Consider the following 19,674-nt stretch of genomic DNA (forward strand, 5'->3'; position numbering starts at 1 on the left):
GTCACAGTTCTGTTTTCTTTGTGGTGGTCTTAGCAGTAGAATAGCTAAGGCTGCGTGGGATTTCTATGGTTAGCTTTTTGGGGAAACATCAAACTGCCTTCCAGAGTGTTGGTACCATTTTACAATGTCACCAACAATGTTTAAGAGTTCTCAACTCTCCACATCCCCTCCAACATTTACTGCTTGCTGTTCTGTTAAATTTTGCCACTGCTACTGGGGTGAGATGGTATACCATTGAAGTTTTGGTTTATATCTTTCTTATTGCTAGTGATTTTGAACACTTCTTTATGTGTGTCTTGGTCAACCATGTTTTCCTTTGTGAAACTTCCATGTGTTTTGCCTGTTTTGCAGTTGGATTATTAATCTTTTTATTCCATGTCTTATTCTTTAAACTTTTGTTAGGAGACCCTTGTCAAGATGCAGCTGCTGAATGATTCTCCCCTGTTGGTATGTGTTCTTTTCACCATATTGGAAAAAGGTGTTCTTGTTTGCTTTTTTAAGTAAACCAATATAAAATAAGTATTTTACTTAACAGGGGCTTAAGTTTGAGAAGGTCCCATTTATTGATGTTGTCCTCTCCTGGTTCTGCATTTCTGGCTATATTTGCAAGCTTTTTTATACCCTTAGCTAGGATTTCTAACTTTGGTCACATGTTCTCTTATATGATCTTTCTGGTTTTGAGTTTTACCTGATCAACCTTGGGTTGATTGTTATGTATGGTGTGAGATGTGTACTGTGCTTCAGCATTCTGTAGGTAGATATCCTATATTGCCAGTTCCATTTGTTGAAAATGTTGTTAATTTCCCATTTAATATGTTCTGATTTCTTATCAGATTCTTACTGATTTCTTATACTAACTGACTCTAGGTAACTGGATTAATTTCTGGGATCTTGATTCTGTTCCATTGGTCTTTTTGTCTGTGATTGTACCAGTAATATGTTGTTTTGGTTATGAAGGTTGTGTAGTAGGTTTGAGGTAAGGAAGTACTATGCCTCCTTTGTCATTTTAATTTTTCAGAGGAGTATTGCTTATCTAGGGTCATTTTCCTTTCCAAATAAACCTGTCAATTGCCTTTACTATCTGCTTGAACAATGATTTCTGTATCTGTATTGGGATTGTGCTGAACATTCAGGTTGCCTTTGACAGAAGAATCATTAGAGACAAAATAGGATCAAAGTTAGAAGCCCTAGCCCATGGTACTGTAAATAGAGCCAGAAATGAACAACCAGAAGAGGATAAAATAGATGAGTAAAATCGTCTAATATTTATCCCTGTATAAAAACTTTTCCAATAGTCTGAAAAGAAGACTTACACAGTGGGGTAAAAATTGGAAATCACATACCAGACATATGTCTCATAATGAAACTTTACTGAATCTTACAAGGCTTTCACACACACACACACACACACAAACACACACCAAACCAAAAAATAACTCTGAGATCCCAATCATAAAATGGAGAAAAGACATGAAAAACACATTCCTTGTTCTCCATCTGCTATGCAAATTCTGTCTCTTTCATTCTCTTCAAAAGTCATCCATGTGTACATTTTGATGTTCAATCCCTAAGTCAAAGTTTTTTACTTCTCTGCTATTTTTAACATGCTATTTCTATCACAACTGCATGCCTTTGGAGTTGCAGTGCAGCTTCTTGCCACTAGACCAAGAGTGCTCCCAATATATAGTACAATTTAGATATTAGAATATTGTTAACTACACTTACCGGAAAAGTCATTGTTCTGTGAACTATTGAGTTGGAACAAACTCATAGCTGACCCTCCAGGAGGTTTTCAGAGGCAGTAAACCAAATGGGAGGAGACTGCCCATCTTTCTCTCGCAAGCAGCTGGTGGATTCAAACTGCATTCTTTCAGGTTAAATGCAGAGTTCCTTACAAATAAGTCACCAGACGTCACTTTCTAGAAACTACCATTAATCACTGTAAAAGAAATTATCCAGATCCAGGTCGTGGTCTTCACAATTACTTGCTATGCATCAGAGAGCTGACAATGACTAAGGATACAGAAGAAGACTCGATGACCAAGTATGCAAGGAGGGTTCAACATAAGAAAAACAATCATACACAATCATGTCTATTGAGACATTATTTACAATAGCAAAGAAATGGATGCAATCCAAGTGTACACAATAATCCTGGGCCGCCAGAGGAAAAAGACAGAGAACCCAATTACAAAATGGGCAAAACACATGGAGAGACTTTTCACAAGAGAAAGACATTCAGGTGAAGAACAGACATATGAAGAAATGCTCAAAATCAGAGGCAATAAGAGAGATGCAAATCAAAACCACAATAAGATACCATCTCATCCCAGTAGCTGTGGCAAAGTTTAGAAGGGCATCAAGCAATAAATGTTGGAGAGAATGTGGAAAGGTGGGAACACTCATGCACTGTGGGTGGGATTGTAAAATGGTATAACCACTCTGGAAGGCAGTTTGGTGTTTCCACAAAAAGCTGAACATAAAACTCTGTATGACTCACCTATTCCACTAATAGGAATATATCCCAAAGAAATTAGAACTGAGACACAAATAGAGATCTGTATATCAATGTTCATAGCAGTATTATTCACTATTGCATGAACACGGAAACAGCCCAAATGCCCAACCACAAGTGAGTGGATTGAGAAATTGTGGTACATTCACACAATGGAATACTAAGCAGCTCTCAGGTGCAACAATTTCAAAAAATACTGCATAACTTGGGAGAGACTGGACAGCATTATACTGAGTGAACATAGTTTCATAAGGACATATACTGCATGAGACCATTACTGTAAAAACAAAAGGGTAATTAGTAAAATGTGTATGAGGACCCAAGAGCAAGAAGGGGTGAGAGTGGAGAGTGAGAATGGGTAGGGGCAAAACCATAGGTTTGCACAGTTTAGTGGGTGGAGGGAAGAGGTAAAGGAAATGGAAAGGATCCAGTGAGGACCTGAAAAGATAGGATAATGATGTGAAAGGTCCAATGGTGATTAATTTTATAAAACATAATGTATGGGAATCATTGTATGAAATACAATGTGAATGAAGAATAGTGTGAAACGTGTACACAAACTTTGTAAGCAAACAAAAAATAAAAGGGTAAAAAAACCAACTCAAACCAACCAACCAAACAAAAAACCAACACAACGAATGACTAAATATATATAGGTGTCCTCTACCAGCAAGTATTTTTGAAGACCTGTTATTTCCAATGGCCAATCCTTCTTTCTACTCTTACTTTGGATCCTTAGCTTTAGAGCAATTATCTGACAGACATGTATTATTCCCAGAAAAAAAAACAGATGACAGTTCACCAGCACATAGCTAACAGATTCAATGTTGGTCACAAACCCCCCTTTGTCACAGATCCTGTGCCCTGCCCCCACAGGGCCCCACCAGCATCCCACTCCATTCTCTCACCTTGACAAAAAAATAAGGCCTCAGAAATTGATGGAATACCAATTGACATATTTCAGCAAGCAAATGCTGCCCTGGATGTGCTCACCAGGTTGTGCCAAGAAATCTAGAATACAGTTACTTAGCCAACTGACTGGAAGAGAGACATATTTATTCCATTCCATAGAAAGGTGACCCTTTCTTTGACAGAGTATAGAAATTATAGACAATATCACTAATATCACAATCCAAGCAAAATCTTGCTAAAGATTATCCAAAAGCACCTGGATCAGTACATTGACAGAGAACTATCAGAAATACAAGCTGGTTTTGGTAGAGGCTATGGCACTAGGGACATCACTACTAATGTCAAGATTGATCTTGGCTTGGCTGAAAGCAAGAGTACCATGAGAATGTCTGTCTGTGTGGATCACAACAAATTCTGGCTAACCTTGAGAAGAATGGGAATCCCAGAACATCTGATTTTGCTCATGCCAAATTTATACTTGGACCAGAAGGCAGTCCTCAGAACAAAAAAAAAGGAAACAATGCTTGGTTCAAAATCAGGAAGAGAGTGTCAAGAATGCATCCTATCTCCATATGTTTCAATCTATATGCACAAGGAAACATTTGGTCTTTATGAGGAGGAAAGTGGCATCCGGATTGGAGGAAGACTCATCAACAACTTGCGTTGACTCAACCTTGCTTACTGAAACGGAGGAAGATCTGAAGCGTCTGCTGCAAAAGAGCAAAGACTGTAGTCTTCAAGATGGACTGAAGCACAACATCAAGAAAACAAAGATTCCCATCACTGGGCCAATTGACTGCACCAGGAGAAATCAATGAGACTGTTACAATTTCAGTTTGCTCAGGTCCACAATCAACAATCTTGGAACCAGCAGCCAGAAAATCAAATAACGAATTGGATTAGGAAAGTCTGCTGTCAGGGACTTCTCCAGAGTGGTGAAAAACCAAAGATGTCAGTCTAGAGACTGAATTGTGCTTGATCCAAACCATGGTCTTCACAATTACTAGTTATGCATCAGACATCTGGACTATGACTAGGGATGACAAGAGAATTGATGCCTTTTGGTTTCAGTGCTGAAGATGAGTAATGAACATATGGACAGTAAAGAGAACAAATAGTTCTGTTCTGGAGAGCATGAAACCAGGATACTCTCTGGAGGCAAGGGTTTTGAAGCTCTGTCTCATATACTTTGGGTACATTGCCAGAAGGGACCAGTCCTTGGAGCAGGACATTATGCTTGGAAGGGTGGAGGGACAATCTTGGATGAAACAGATCGACACAGTGACTGGGGTGATAGGGACAGTGTGTTGGAAACCGTGAAAATGGCTTAGGATAGGACAGGGTTCAGAGCTACTGTGCATAGGGTCACTATGAGTCTCATGCAATGTGATGGCACTTAACAACAGTAAGAGCTACCAGCTAGAAAGTTCTGGTGACCAAGTGGATAAGGCTTTTGAAAGGGAGCATGTAATTTACAACCTCTGAAAATCCACTGGATTTCTGCCTCCTGAGGTTCAACTATCTGCAAGTTTTCCAAATTTATTTGGTTTCTCAATTAAAATAGCAGTTCAGATGGGAGTTAAACACACACACACATATAACAATAAAGTTAGGGAAAATATGAAGCTTACGAGATACTTAATCATCCTTTCTTAAGAATTATATATCTGTAAGAAAAATGTTATTAATATTTTTAGAATATTCCAAAGACATCACATTTATATGCTTACTACAAAAAAGACAATTGTTCTACTTATTAGACTTCTAACGAATAAATTCTAAAATGTACACGCAGGACATTGCTACTTCATACATGGATATACATGTACATCTGTTGAGCACCTTCTGCCGCATGTTGGGCTGTTTTTATTATTTCTACTCCTCGCCATCACCCTGAGAGGAAAGTATTAACAAATCAAGAGGATCTGAGGTTCACTGTTGGAGCCAGACTCAAGCCCAGCAAGCTGTAAAGCCTGTGGTTTGAGGAGAGTTCCCAATGACGGTGCTGGACTGTCACAACTGAGGGGGCTGCTGACACCTGAGGCCAGGGTTGTTCCCATCGTGGGTCACGTCCTCCAACCCCAATAGCCCCTCAGGAGACTAACTCCCTGTGCCATTTCATCCCGGTTCCCTCGTCCTGAGGATCCTTCCCAGTCTTTACTCAGCAGCAGGACGGAGCCCTTTTTGCTTCTACTGGGGGGAGGGGATCAGATACAAGCCTGGATCTTTCTAGGGGGGAACAAAAGCTCAGACTTGCGGACTTCAGGCACCTGCAGCCATTCTCTGAACTTCACGCAGCTCAGTCTCGAGAAGAGCCACATTCTGAAGGGAAAACCTTCAGAGTTTACGGACACACAGGAACGAGGGCCACACGGAACCACCGCCGTTCAGCGAACCCAGAGGGCTCAGAGGAGAAGAGATGGCAGGAACCCCGATACCGAGCAGTCAAACAAGACCAGCAGCACTCACCTCCACCACGACCCGGAAGCACATCCGGAAACAGAGGTAAGTGTGGAAGAGGGCCGGCAGGCGGGTCGAGGCTCGGATTGGCTGCCAGAGCCGCGCCCAGCAAACGTCACCACACTGCGCCTACACGTGGGGGCAGCGAGTTGTTATATTGTTATTTAACTTCAGTAGAGTCAATTGAGGCTCAAAAGGACCAAATGAACGAAAGATCAGGATCTGGACTTATCCTGTGACATCCTCACCGTCTTCAAAATAACCCCACTGATAGGGTATGGTCATTTTTCCAATCCATCTTGTTCAATACTGTTTTGTGCCATCGAGTGGCTTGTGACTCATAGCACAATAGCACTGAACCCTCCTCTATTCTGAACCAATCTTAATTATCTCTGACATACCTAGGCTCGTTACTCCAAGCACTGAGTCAGTCCATCTCATCCAGGGTCTTCCTCTCCTGCACTGTCCCTTAACACTCCCAAACATGATGTCCCTCTCCAAGGACTGGTTCCTCCTTGTAACGTGCCCAAAATATGTCAGACAAAGCTTAAGAATCCCTGCCTCCAAGGAGCAGCCTGTCTTCACCCTCTCCAGGATGAACCTATTTGTTCCTCTAGCAGTCCGTGGTATATTCAATACTCTTCTCCAGCGCCACAGCTTAAAGGCATCAATTCTCTATCATCCTTGGTCACTGTCCAACTCTCTGATGCATAGCACGTAATTGCAAAGGCCATGACCCTGACGAGGCGCACCTTAGTCTCCGTACTGACATTGTTGCTCTTCAGTACTCTGGAAAGGTCCCTAAAAGACTTTTCCAATGCAATTACTCTTTTGACTTCCTGGCTGTTGGTACCAAGTCTGTTAATTGTGGAGCGAAGCAAACTGAAACTGTTAACAATCGCAATCTCTTCACCATCTATCAAGATGCTCCCAGTTGGTCCAGTGGTGAGAATCTTTGTGTTGTTGATGTTGAGCTTCAATCCATATTTAAGGCTGCAGTCCTTGGCCTTCTTCTGCAAATGCCTCAGGACTTTCTAAATTTCAGCAAGAAAGGCTGTGTCATCTGCATAATGCAGGTTGTTGATGAGTCTTCCTCCAATCCAATGCTATTCTGCCCCTAAACTGACACTTCACCTTTCCAAGCAGGATGTCCTTCTCCAAGTAGGAGCTTCTCTTAGTATGCCTGAAGTATGTGAGAGAAAGTGTCACCATTCCTGCTTGCTAGAAGCTCCCTGGTCATCCCTCTCCAAGATACACTTCTTTATTCTTTTGGCTCAACATCAAGAAAACAAAGATTCTCACCACTGGGCTAATTGGCAGCATCAGTATGGATAGTGAAGAGATTGAGATAGTTAACAGTTCTAGTTTACTTGGTTCCACAGTCAACACTCTTGGTAACAGCAGCCAGGAAATCAAGAGACAAATTGCATTGGAAAAGTCAGCTGTGAGGGACCTCTCAAGAGTACTGAAGAGCAACGATGTCAGACTAGAGACTAAGGTGCACCTGATCCAGGCTATAGTCTTCACAATTATGTGCTAGGCATCAGAGAGTTGGACAGTGAATAGGGATGATAGAAAGAGAATCTAGCCTTTGCGCTGTGATGCTAGAGAAGAGTGTTGAATATATCATGGACTGCTAGGAGAACAAACAGGTTTGTCCTGGAGAGGGTGAAGCCAGGCTGCTCCTTGGAGTTAAGAATTCTGAAGCTTCATCTGACATGCTTTGGGTATGTTGCAAGGAGGGACTGGTCCTTGGAGAGGGACATGATGTTTGAGAGAGTAGAGGGATGGCACAGGAGAGGAAGGCCCTCGATGAGATGGATTGATTCTGTGATTGGCGTGGTGGGAATGAGTGTGTTGCAGACAGCGAGGTTGGGACAGGATAGAACGGTGCTTAGGGCTCTTGTACATAGGATCACTATGAGTCGCAAATGACTCCATGGCACATAACAACAGCAACAATCCATAGATACTTCTCCAACATTGCAACTCAAAGACATTCATTCTTCTGTTATTCTAAGCTATTGTCCAACTTCCTGAAGCTTAGCAAGTAAATGAAAACACCACTGCTTGCATCAGGCATACCTTAATATTTAAACTGACATCTTTACTCTATAGCACTTTGGAGAGGTTTCTAAAGGCAGTTTCCCAATGCAATACTTCTGTTGATTTCTTGACCGGGGAAGCAAGGGTGTTCATTGTGAATCCAAGTGAGATAAGAGTCATTGACAACTTCAAATCCCTCGATCTCAGTGAAGGTTTACGTTTTTTGATGTTGAGATTTAATACATATTGAAGACTTCAGTCTAATCATCTACAGAATGTGCTCATGACCTCCTTACATTTAGCAAGCAAAGTTGTGTCATCTGCATAACACTTTTTGTTGATGAGCCTTACTCTGATCCTGATGCCACATAGTTTAATCTATGATATGATTTTCTCAGCACACAGACTGTATATGTATAAAGGATACATCCCCAATGCATTCCTTTACTGATTTTTATATTATGCAGTGGGATGACATAAAAGATAGCATCAAGGACACACTTGATTTTAAAACTTTCTCTAATCGGAAAGCCTTTCTGACTAGGTATAGTATTTGCAAGAGCACAAATAAATGTTCTGATATTTCCATTCTTCTCAATGTTAGCCCTCATATATTGTAATCTACACAGTCAAAAACATTTCCATAGTCAATAAAATACAGATATTATCTTTCTAATATTCTCTGCTTTCCACCAACATCCATCTGACATAAGCAGTAATATTCCTGATGCCACAGCCTCTTCTAAAGCTAGTATGGATTTCTGGCAGTATTCTCTATTCACTGTTCTAGCCTGTTTTGAATATGTGTTTGCATGTGATATTAAGGATATTGTAACAAGGATATTGTTCTATAGTTTTCAAATTCTGTTGGATGACCTTTTCTAGGAAGAGGAATAATTATGGATCTCTTCCAGTCAGCTTCCTGGATCCAGATTTTCTGGCTGAGCCTGGTGAGCACATTCAGGGCGGCTTCTGTTTGGTGAAATGTGTCAGGTGGTATTTCACCAGTTCCTGAAGATTTAACTTGAATTTTTTCTTTCATCACCATTGGTTCTTGGTCGCATGCTATTACTTGAAATTATTCCATGTCAATCAATTCTTTTTCATAGTGACTCTGTCAGAGTTTAGGTGAAGGGGATCTCTGGATCTATTTTCTCTCCTCTCCATCCTAACATCTTGATGGTTTGGAGTTCTGATAAATTACTTTATCTCTCTATGAGCTTGCAAATATCTGGTCAATTTTGTAGACACCTTTATAGACTAGATAGTTTACCTGACTTGAGCTAAGAAAGCTGGAATGGATCCTTCCAAGTCCCCAAAAGACTACAGTTACTATGGACTTTATACAAGTAGGGATATTAACATTTTAGAGGGAAGTGCCCACATAGTATGGTTACAGGATTTCCTGGGTATGCTTATCCAGATACAGAATAGTCACAGGAAAGGGGCGGGGGAGGGGGGGGGAACAAACACAAAAAGCATTGTCAAAACAAAATGAAAATCCATGTGAATTCCTTTAGCCCAGTTCAGTGAGGGTTAGAAGTATAAATGAAGTTGCTCAGACTTGTCCTTTGCTATTCAAAAGCTTCAAAAGCTATGTTTCTTTTAAAATACTAATCATCTATATAAAAGAGTCTTACTAGGAATATCCACAATCTAGGCATTAGTGAAGTGAGATCGACTGGCATTGTCCACTTGGAATCAGACAATCACATAGTATACTATTCTGAGAATGAAAAACAAAAAAGAAAAGTGTTCCATTCATAGTTAATAAGATAATTTCAAGTTATATTCTAGAATACGAAAGGGAAAGTTGCTGAAGCAAAACAAAGGGGGAAAGAGCTGAACAGAACAAAAGTCAAAGAGCTAAACAGAAGATTTCACAGTACTCTTTGAAGCTCAAGAAGACAAAGCAAAGTATCATAATGGAATATGCAGAGAACTAAAATTGGAGAATCAGAAGGGGGAAACTAGCATTTCTTAAGTTGAAAGAACAGAAATAACAAATTCAAGGATTAAGTTGCAATACTGAAGAATATTAAGGGCAAAATCATGAATGATTCAAGAAGCATCAAAACAAGGTGAAGGGAATACATAGAGCCACTCTACCAAAAAGATTGTTTTGCACAGTAAAATTTCAGTAAGTATCATATAAACAGGAGACCATGATAATGAATGAAGAAGTTGAAGCTGCACTGATGTCATTGGTAAAAAATAAGGCACCAGGAATCAATGGGATACCATTTGACATGATTCAACTAATAGATGCAGCCCTAGATATGCCCACAGGTCTATGCCAGGAAATATGAAGGACAGATAACTTGGCTGACCAATGGAAAGAGATCCATATTTACTGCCATTCTGAAGCAAGGTGATCCAATACAGTGTGACAATTATTGAACAATATTATCAATATCACATGTAACCAAAACATTGCTGGAGAGTGTTCAAGAGCAGTAGAAGAGTACCCAGACAGAGAACTGATGAAAGTTCAAGCCAGATGTAAAAGATCCCTGAAAGAAAAGAGTACCAGAAAAATTTCCATTTGTTTTGTTCATTACGCAAAAGCATTTGACTGTATGGATAATGAAAAATTGTGGTTAACATTGAGAAGAATGGACATCCCAGAAAACTTGATTGTGCTCTTGCAAAACCTACACCTAGACCAGGAAAAAGTCATCTGAAAAGAGCAAGGAAACACTTCACGGTTCAAATTCAAGACGGGAGTGTGTCCGGGATTCATCCTCTCTCAGGAGGCTGGACTTTCTGAGGAGTAATATGGCATCAAGTTTGGAGGAAGACTGATCAACAGCTTGCTACATGCAGATGACACAATCTTGCTTACAGAAACGAGAAAGGACCTGAAGTGTTTGTTGAAGACAGTCAAGTCTTTAAAATGAATTGCAGCTCAACATCAATAAAACAAAGATTCTCACCATTGGGCTAATTGACAGTTTTATGATTGATAGAGCAGAGATTGAAATTGTCAACAATTTTATCTTGCTTGAGTCCAAAATCCACATTCTTGGCCCTGTTGTTGTTGTTCTTCTTCTTGTTGTTGTTATGTGCTGTCGAGTCACTCATAGCAACCCTATGTACAACAGCCCTAAACTCTGCTCTGTCCAGTGCCAATCTCACTGTCTCTGACACACCCATCCCAATTACCCCAGTCACGGAATCAATCCACCTCATAGAGGGCCTTCCCCTCCTGTGCTGTCCCTCCACCCTCCCAAGCATGATGTTCTTCTCCAAGGACCGGTCTCTCCTTATAACATGACCAAAGTATGTCAGACGAAGCCTCAGAATCCTTGCCTCCAAGGAGCAGCCTGGTTTAACCCTCTCTAGGATGAATCTGTTTGTTTTCTTAGCAGTCCATGGTATCCTCAATATTCTTCTCCAACACCAAAGCTCAAAGGCATCAATTCTCCTTCTATCCTTCCTACCAGTCAGAAAATCGAAAGATGAGTTGCAGTTGATGGTCAGCTGTTAGGGACCTCTCCAGGGTGCTGAAGAGCAACAATAGCAGTCTAGACACTAATGCGTGCCTGATCCAGGCCATCATCTTCACAATTACTTGTTATGCATCAGAGAGCTGGACAACCACTAAGTATGGCAAAGAACTGACTCCCTTATGTGGTGCTGGAGAAGAGGATTGAACATACCATGGACTACCAAGAGAACAAGAAGGTCTGTCCTGGAGATAGTGAATCCAGGTTGCTTCTTGAAGGCAAGGATTTTAAAACTCCATCCCACATGCTCCTTGGAGATAAAGATGATAAACTGTCATACCACACACTTCAGGAATGTTACTAGGAGAGGCTATTCACTGGAAAGGAAGATTATTCTTGGAAAGGTGGAGGGTTGGTGAGAGAAGGACCCTCAACCACATGGATTGACACAGTGTCTGTTGCAATGGGCATGAGTGTGGCAAAAATTATTAGGATGGCAGAAGATAGGACAGGGTTCAGACATATTATTCACAGGGTTACATGGTTCATATCTGACTTGACTGTATCCTGACGCACAATGTTGTGAATCACAGGGGCTTCTCCATACACACACAAATAAGGCCTGTTGATATTACAATTATTCCATGTATGCACAGTAACAGCTAAAGCCAAAGAGTAAGAAATAGGATATTTTTACCAAATTTTGCAGTCCAAAATTGGAGAAACATGCAACCAAGATGTGTTCATATTAATTAGTGACTGAAATGCAAAAGGTGGAAACAACAAGGAGAGAGTGGTAGTCAAAAAGTACAGACTTGGTGACAGAAAAGAGGTTCAGAAAAAAATGATCATATTCTGTACACTCACTGATTTGTTCACTGCAAATACCTTTTTAAGAAAACTTTTATTTTATATTAGTTTTCTTACAAAGTTCATATACATTCTGTTCCACACTAATCTTCATTCACATTATGTTTCATACAATCATTTCCGTTCATTATGTTATAAAATTAATCACCATTGTACTATGCCCCACTTTTTATGTACCCACCATCCCTTTCCCACCTTTCTCCACCCATCAAATTGTGCAACCCTGTGATTTCACCACTACCCATCCTCACTCCTCCACTCTGACCGCTTGCTCTCTTGAATCCCCATACATGTTTTACTAGTTCTCCTATTTTTACAATAATGGTCTATTCACCATCACAAGAACATGAAAACAGCTCAAATGTCCAACCAAAACTGAATTAAGTGACCACAGTACATTGACACAACAGAAAATTAAGCAGCACTCAGGAGTAATGATTTTTTAAAAATACTACATAATTTGGGAGACACTGGAAATCATTATTATGAGTGAACTAAGTCTCATAAGGATAATTACTGCAAGTACACAACATGCCTCTGGAAACTCTATGAATTTTGATAAATGACCATAGTTATAGAAAGGCTTCAGGCCTTTTGTTCATAGAGTTGCTATAAGTCATACTCAATGGCAATCAACAACAACAACAACCCTTTTTTAAAAGCACAGATGATGAATTTACACATGGATCTCACCTGATGAGATAGGAATCTGATTGATTACATCTGTGGAAGAAACTGTTGGAGAAGCTCAACATCAACAATCAAAACAAGGCCAGGAGCTGACTGTGGAACAGACCATCTTTCACTCATGTGCAAGTTCAAACTCAGGCTGAAGAAAATGAAAATAAGTCAAGAGAAGCAAAATATGATCTTGAGTCTATCCCACATGGAGGTAAAAATCAACTTAAGAAAAGATTTGAAGGGAGCTCTGGTGGCCTAGTGGCAAGAAGCTGTACTGCAATCTCAGAGGTATGTGGTTCAAATCTACCAGATGCTCTGCTGGAGAAGGAGGGGCAATCTCCTCCTGTGCCAGTCAGATCCGGGTTGACAGGACAAACACACACACAAAAATAATATTTTTTTTTAAAGTAAAATAGCTGGCTGAGCAGGAGGCGCCATCAAGGGAGTTGACATCCGCCACAAGGACAGAAAGGTCCGGCGCAAAGAGCCCAAGAGCCAGGACATCTACCTCCGGCTGTTGGTCAAGCTCTGCAGGTTCCTGGCCAGAAGGACCAACTCCACCTTCAACCAGGCCACACCAACCGGCCGCCGCTGTCCCTTTCTCGGATGATCCTAAAGATGAAGCTTCCTGGCCGAGAAAACAAGACGGCTGTGGTGGTTGGGACCGTAACAGATGATGTAGGAGTTTAGGAGGTTCCCAAGCTGAAGGTGTGTGCTCTGCGCGTGAGCAGCCGGGCCCGAAGCCGCATCCTCAAGGCTGGAGACACGACCTCACCTTCGACCAGCTGGCCCTGGACTCGCCCAAGGGCTGTGGCACCGTGCTGCTGTAGGGGCCGCGCAAGGGCCAAGAGGTGTATAGGCACTTCGGCAAGGCGCCGGGCACCCCACACAGCCACACCAAACCCTATGTCCGCTCCAAGGGCCAGAAGTTCGAGCGTGCCCGAGGCTGGACAGCCAGCCGCAGCTACAAGAACTAACCCCAGACCCTGCCCTGTCATTAAAATCCTATTGGCTGTTCCTGGGGGGGGGGGGGAAGTAAAATATATGAAGCATAAAATACCAATAATAAAAAACCAGTAAGTTGTGAGATGATATCAGGTTCTCATCAAAGCGGAGTGCAAAAGGTGATTACTTTTTACATTATTTTGTATTATAAGAGAAAGAAAAAAACCAAAATATCAGAAGAGACTCTGAAAATTGTATAAGAACAATGAGAAACAAAAACAAAGGGAAGAGACGCAGAAGTAAAAGATCTGAATAGACTATTAGAAAGGGCAACCCAAGAAAACAAATCAAAGAATTAAAATGGAATGTGCAGAGAACTGGAATTGGAGAATAAATTGGGAAGCATTCACTCAGCAGTTCTCAAGCTGAAAGAACAGAAAAACAAATTCATTCCTCCAGTTGCAATACTGAGAAATGCAATTGGCAAAATCATGAATGATCCAGGAAGCATCAAAAGAAGATGGAAGGATCTGAAGGCATGTGGTTTGAATCCACCAGATGCTCCACTGGAGGAGAGACAATCTCCTCCTGTGCCAATCAGATCCGATTCGACAGTCCACAACAAGAGAAAAAAAAAAGAAAAAGAAGAAAATAGAAGGAATAGACAGAGTGACTCTAACAAAAAGAACTGTCTGATGCTGATATAATTCAGGAAATAACATGTGATCAAGAGCCAATGGGAATGAAGGAAGGTCAAGCTGCACTCAAGACATTGGCAGAAAATGTTATGTGCTGTCCAGTCGCTTGTGACTCATAGTGACCCTATGTACAAGAACCCTAAATTCTGCTCTGTTCTGTGCAAATCACACTGTCTCTGACACACCCATCCTGATTACCCCAGTCACTGAATCAATCCATCTCTTTTCTTTTTCAATCCACCTCTTAGCAGGTCTTCCCCTCCTGAACTGTCCCTCCACCCTCCCAAGCATGATGTCCCTCTCCAAGGACCAGTTCCTCCTTACAACATGTCCAAAATATGTCAGATGAAGCCTCAGAATCCTTGCCTCCTAGGAGCAGCCCGCTTTAACTCTCTCCTGGATGAAACTTTGTTTTCTTACCAGTCCATGGTACACTTAATACTCTTCTCCAGCACCACAGCTCTAAGGCATCAATTCTCCTTCTGTCCTCCTTGGTCATTGTCCAACTCTCTGATGCACAACAAGTGATTGCAAAGACCATGGCCTGCATCAGACACACGTTAGTCTCCGGAGAGATACCTATGCTCTTCAGAACTTTGTAAAGGTCCCTATCAGCAGACTTTCCCATTACATCTTTTAATTTCCTGGCTACTGTTACCAAGAGTGTTGTATGGAGCCAAGCAAACATCACAATATGTCTTTTAATTTTCTGGCTGCTGTTGCCAAGAGTGTTGACTGTGGAGCCAAGCTGACTAAAGCTGTGAACAATCTCAATCTCTTCACCATTCATCCTGATGTTACCAATTGGTCCAGTGGTGAGAATCTTTGTCTTCTTGATATTGAGCCTCAATCCATATTGAAGGCTGCAGTCCTTAACAGTCTGTAGCAAGCGCTTCAGGTCCTCCTCAGTTTCAACTGAGGTCAACACTCTTGGCACCAGTAGCCAGAAAATCAAGAAACGTACTGCAATGGGAAAGTCTGCGGTTAGGGACCTCTCCAAAATACTCAAGAGTAACAGTGTCTCTCTGGAGACTAAGGTCCGCCGGATACAGGCCATGGTTTTTGCAATCACTTGCTATGCATCAGAGAGTTGGACAATGACTAGGGAGGATAGAAGGAGAATTGACGCCTTTGAGCTGTGGTGCTGAAGAAGAGTATTGAATGTACCATGGACTGCCAAGAAAACAGATTCATCATAGAGAGGATTAAACCAGGCTGCTCCTTGGAGGCAAGGATTCTGGGGCTTCGTCTGACATACTTTGGATATGTTGTAAGGAGAGACAGGTCTTTAGAGGGACATCATGCTGGGTAGAGTAGAGAGACAGCGCAGGAGGGGAAGACCCTCTATGAGGTGGATTGATTCAGTGACTGGGGTAATCGGGATGGGTGTGTCAGAGGCAATGAGACTGGCACAGGATAGAGCATGGTTTAGGGCTGTTGTACATGGGGTCGCTATGAGTTGCAAACGACTCGACGGCACATAACAACAACAACAACCATGTTCTTGCTATGGTGAATAACACTGCTATGAACATTGGAGTTAAGTTTCAGTTTGTGCCTCAGTTCATATTTTCTAAGAGGCTATTCCAAGCACTGGAATAGCTGGGTCATATGGAATTTCTATGTCCAGCTTTTTGAAAAAACGTCATATTGCCTTCCAGAGTGGTTGCACCATTTTACAATCCCATGAACTAGGTATTACAGTTCCTGTCTCACCACATCCTCTCCAACATTTATTAATTTCTGCCCTACTAAACTTTGCCACTGCTACTGGAATAAGACGGTTTTGATTTGCATCTCTTATTGTCAGTGATTTGGAGCATTTCTTCATGTGCCTGTTGTCCATCCAAATGTCCTCCTCTGTGAAAAGTCTTTCCATGTCTTTTGCCCATTTTGTAATTGGAGTATCAGTCTTTTTCTTCTGGAGACCCAGGAATATTCTGTAAACTTGTTAGGAGACTCTTGTCTGAGATGGTTTTGCCAAAAGTTTGTTTCCAGTCAGTAGCTTTTCTTTTCATCCTGTTGGGAAAAGTTTTTGATGAGCACAGAGATTTAATCTTTAGAAGATCCTATTCATCAAATTGATACTCTTCAGATTGTGTATTTCTGGCTTTATTTGGCAGTCACTTTATGCCATAGACTAGGCCCTCTAATAAGTTTGTTTCCGGTTTCTCTTAAAACTTTATGGTTTGGGGCTTTATTCTTGGGTTTCTGATCCACCTTGAGTTGATTTTTGTGTATGGTGTGAGATATAGATCCTGTTTCAGCTTTCTGCAGTTAGTAGTCCAGTTTTGCCAGCACTATTTGAAGAAGCTGTCAGTCATTTCCCCATTTAGTAAGTTTTATTTCCTTGGTAAGTATCAGTTGACCATAGAAAGATGGGTCCATTTCTGGGTCTTCTATTCTGTTCCACTGGAATCCATACTGAAGGCTATAATGAATTCTTCATCAAGCTCTTCAAGTCCTTCTCACTTTCAGCAAACAAAGTTGTGTCATCTGTATAATGAAGGTTACTTGTGAATCTTCCTCCAATTCTGAGACCACTCATTCACTTTAAGAGTCTATTTTCTCTAACAATTTGTTCAACATACAGAATATTAAGACTGAAATGACAGAAGTGTCCAACATTCAGGTAGGACAAAAAAAGAACAGAAGAGATGGAAGAGAGAGTCAATGAGCAGGAGGACCACTTCTCTTTTGACCGTAAAAGTATTCTGATGGTGGGGCAAACTCAGGATCTCTCTCAGCTTGGACAGCCGACTGTCCTTTTGCCCAAGTTCCAAATGAAAACTCTGTATTGTCCTACTCCTGGATATGTGGCACCCCAGGCCTGGTGCCCTTCTTCTCCTGAACAATGACTTCAGCTTTGCTATTGTGGGCAGGGGTAAGAGCTGGCATGGTTTCTGGTTCTTGAGACAAAGGCACACTATCATCTCCATTTTCTCTCTCTGATCCACCTTTTGTTGATTATTTCCATCTTTTTTTTTTTTTGTCAGAGTTTGGCAAGTCTGACTTCTAACATAGGCCTTCACTTTTCCTTTGATGTTTTCTCATTTGGCTCTTCGATCCATTGTCTGTTCTCACAGCATCTCCAAAGGTTTCATCTGCTTGTTTCTCTTGTTCTTTATCATGGGCAAAGGCAAACTATCCAATATCAAGTTGTCTGGCCTCATTTGCATGAATGTCTTCATAATATATGGGCCTCACTCACCTTTTGAGAGCCTCCCTACCATCTTCTTCCCATTGCTGTTGCTGGAGTTCTTTTCTCCTATGTTTTGAAAACAAAGTTGTTGGTTTGTTGTTGTTGGTTTTTTTTTTTTTATTAGAAGGAGTAATGAAAAGCCTCACTTGAAGATTTTTATCCATCTCCAACAAATCTGGCAAATCCTTTTTCATACAACTCCAGATCATCAATCCACATAATCCATCATTATTCATTAGGGTCTTGAAGAGAAGATTCATCTTTTTTAGAAATATTTTTTTCATCATCTTCCCTTTCTTCTGCCTTTTGAAAACCTCTGTTTGCACCTAATACATCTATTTCTTTGTGCTTATCTACGTTCTTCTGTGTGAAACCTACAAAGTACTTATCTTCTACTTTTTCATCTGGAAAGTATCCTTCAGCCATTTTTTCCCCCTAGTTAGGCTTTTTCTTCCAATTTCCCCCTTGCTTTGTCTAAAGTCTTCGTCAATCTTCTGCTCAAATCCTTTTCTGCTTAATTGGGAACTCCTGCATTCTGTTTATTTCCAGATATTTGATTTCTTACTGGTAGTTTTGTTCGTTTGTTTTCCTGAAACTTCAAAATCTTTCAGAAGTTAGAGTTCAATTCTCTTTTGGGGTCTTCTGTGAGAAAACACATTTTCATTGCGAATCAAGAGAAAATAAATACCTGAAACCCAAATAAGATGAGTAAATCTACTGAGTTTATTTGAAGAAAGGGCAAATCAAGTTCACATTGTAACCCATACATCAAAGAGCACACATGAGCTCCCTAGTCCTCTGTATCTGCTTGAGCTCCGTATCATATAGACATGCTCTTGAATCCTAGTGAGAAATGCTGAGCTGATGTTATTCCTGTGAACAGTAATTACAATACCTCTATTAGAAGATAGTAAGCAAACATAAAGTTCAACTCAAGAGTCCAAATTAAATTCCAAGTTCAAAAACAACTGTAGGTTCTCCCTGACAATGCAAGGAAATATACAGGTAATAGATGTAATTCTGCAGGTGATTTCAAAAATTCAGTATTTGTCACTTCACTGACACACAGACAAGGGTTAAAGAAGCAGATCTGGCTCTGGAGTGGACTTCTTGCCCAGATGTGATCTCTGATGCCCATCAAAACTTGAGCTCTTTATGAAACATTTCCCACAGCAGTATCACACTAATTTTCCAAATAATTCCCATAATGGTGAGTATGATTCTGTGAAATGTTTGGAGCTTCTGCAATGGATTCAGACCCTGGAGAAGAGTAGGTCTGGTGTTGGAATTAGAAGTAGGTGAAGAAAGAAAGAAATTAAAAAAACCCACAAAGAAAGTGAACTAGGAGAGGGGGAAGCGGGGAAATGTGCAACAATGAAATGAATTAAAAACTTTTCTTTAAAATTTTGTTAAAATCACAATCAAAATTTTAGATGTTATTTTAAAAAGTAATTGTAGAAGTATGGGGGCTATGCGGACATCTTGAGAAATGGTTTTATGTTCTGGATACTGTTAATGGGGACACTTTCCCACTGGGGAGTTAATCAAGGTCAGAAAGAGTTGTCAGTCCCCATGTTGACCTTATTCTTTGCACTATCCGCATTTAAGGTTGTTGCTGAGTACCACTGAGTCAGAATCAACCCACAGCTGACACACAAGTGGGTTTTCAGAGGCAGTAAATCTCACAAGAGACTGTTCTTCTTTCTCCTGAAGAGAAGCTGATGGATTTGAACTACATAGCTTTGTGTTGGCCAGTACTATCTTTAGAGGGTACATAAAAGAGTTGATAGAATTAATTTAAAAAAAATAATAATGTGAACTACAATGCCAGAGACAGCGTGTAAGACTGCTGCTTAAGTAGCAAAAGAGCAATAAGAAATAATTACGGTCATTTCA

At 40.9% G+C, this 19,674-nt stretch overlaps 2 pseudogenes; one reads left to right on the top strand and one right to left on the bottom strand.

Annotated features, from left to right (window-relative positions):
- The first annotated feature begins 5,846 nt into the window (after positions 1-5,846).
- On the top strand, positions 5,847-13,910 carry LOC102848775 (annotated as a pseudogene).
- A 3,336-nt stretch (positions 13,911-17,246) lies between these two features.
- Positions 17,247-19,674, bottom strand: part of LOC102849188 — a 16,200-nt pseudogene continuing 13,772 nt past the window's right edge.

The sequence above is a fragment of the Elephantulus edwardii genome, unplaced genomic scaffold (genome assembly GCF_000299155.1).
Source record: "Elephantulus edwardii isolate Elephantulus edwardi_28Jun2011 unplaced genomic scaffold, EleEdw1.0 scaffold00286, whole genome shotgun sequence".
Taxonomy (NCBI): Eukaryota; Metazoa; Chordata; class Mammalia; order Macroscelidea; family Macroscelididae; genus Elephantulus; species Elephantulus edwardii.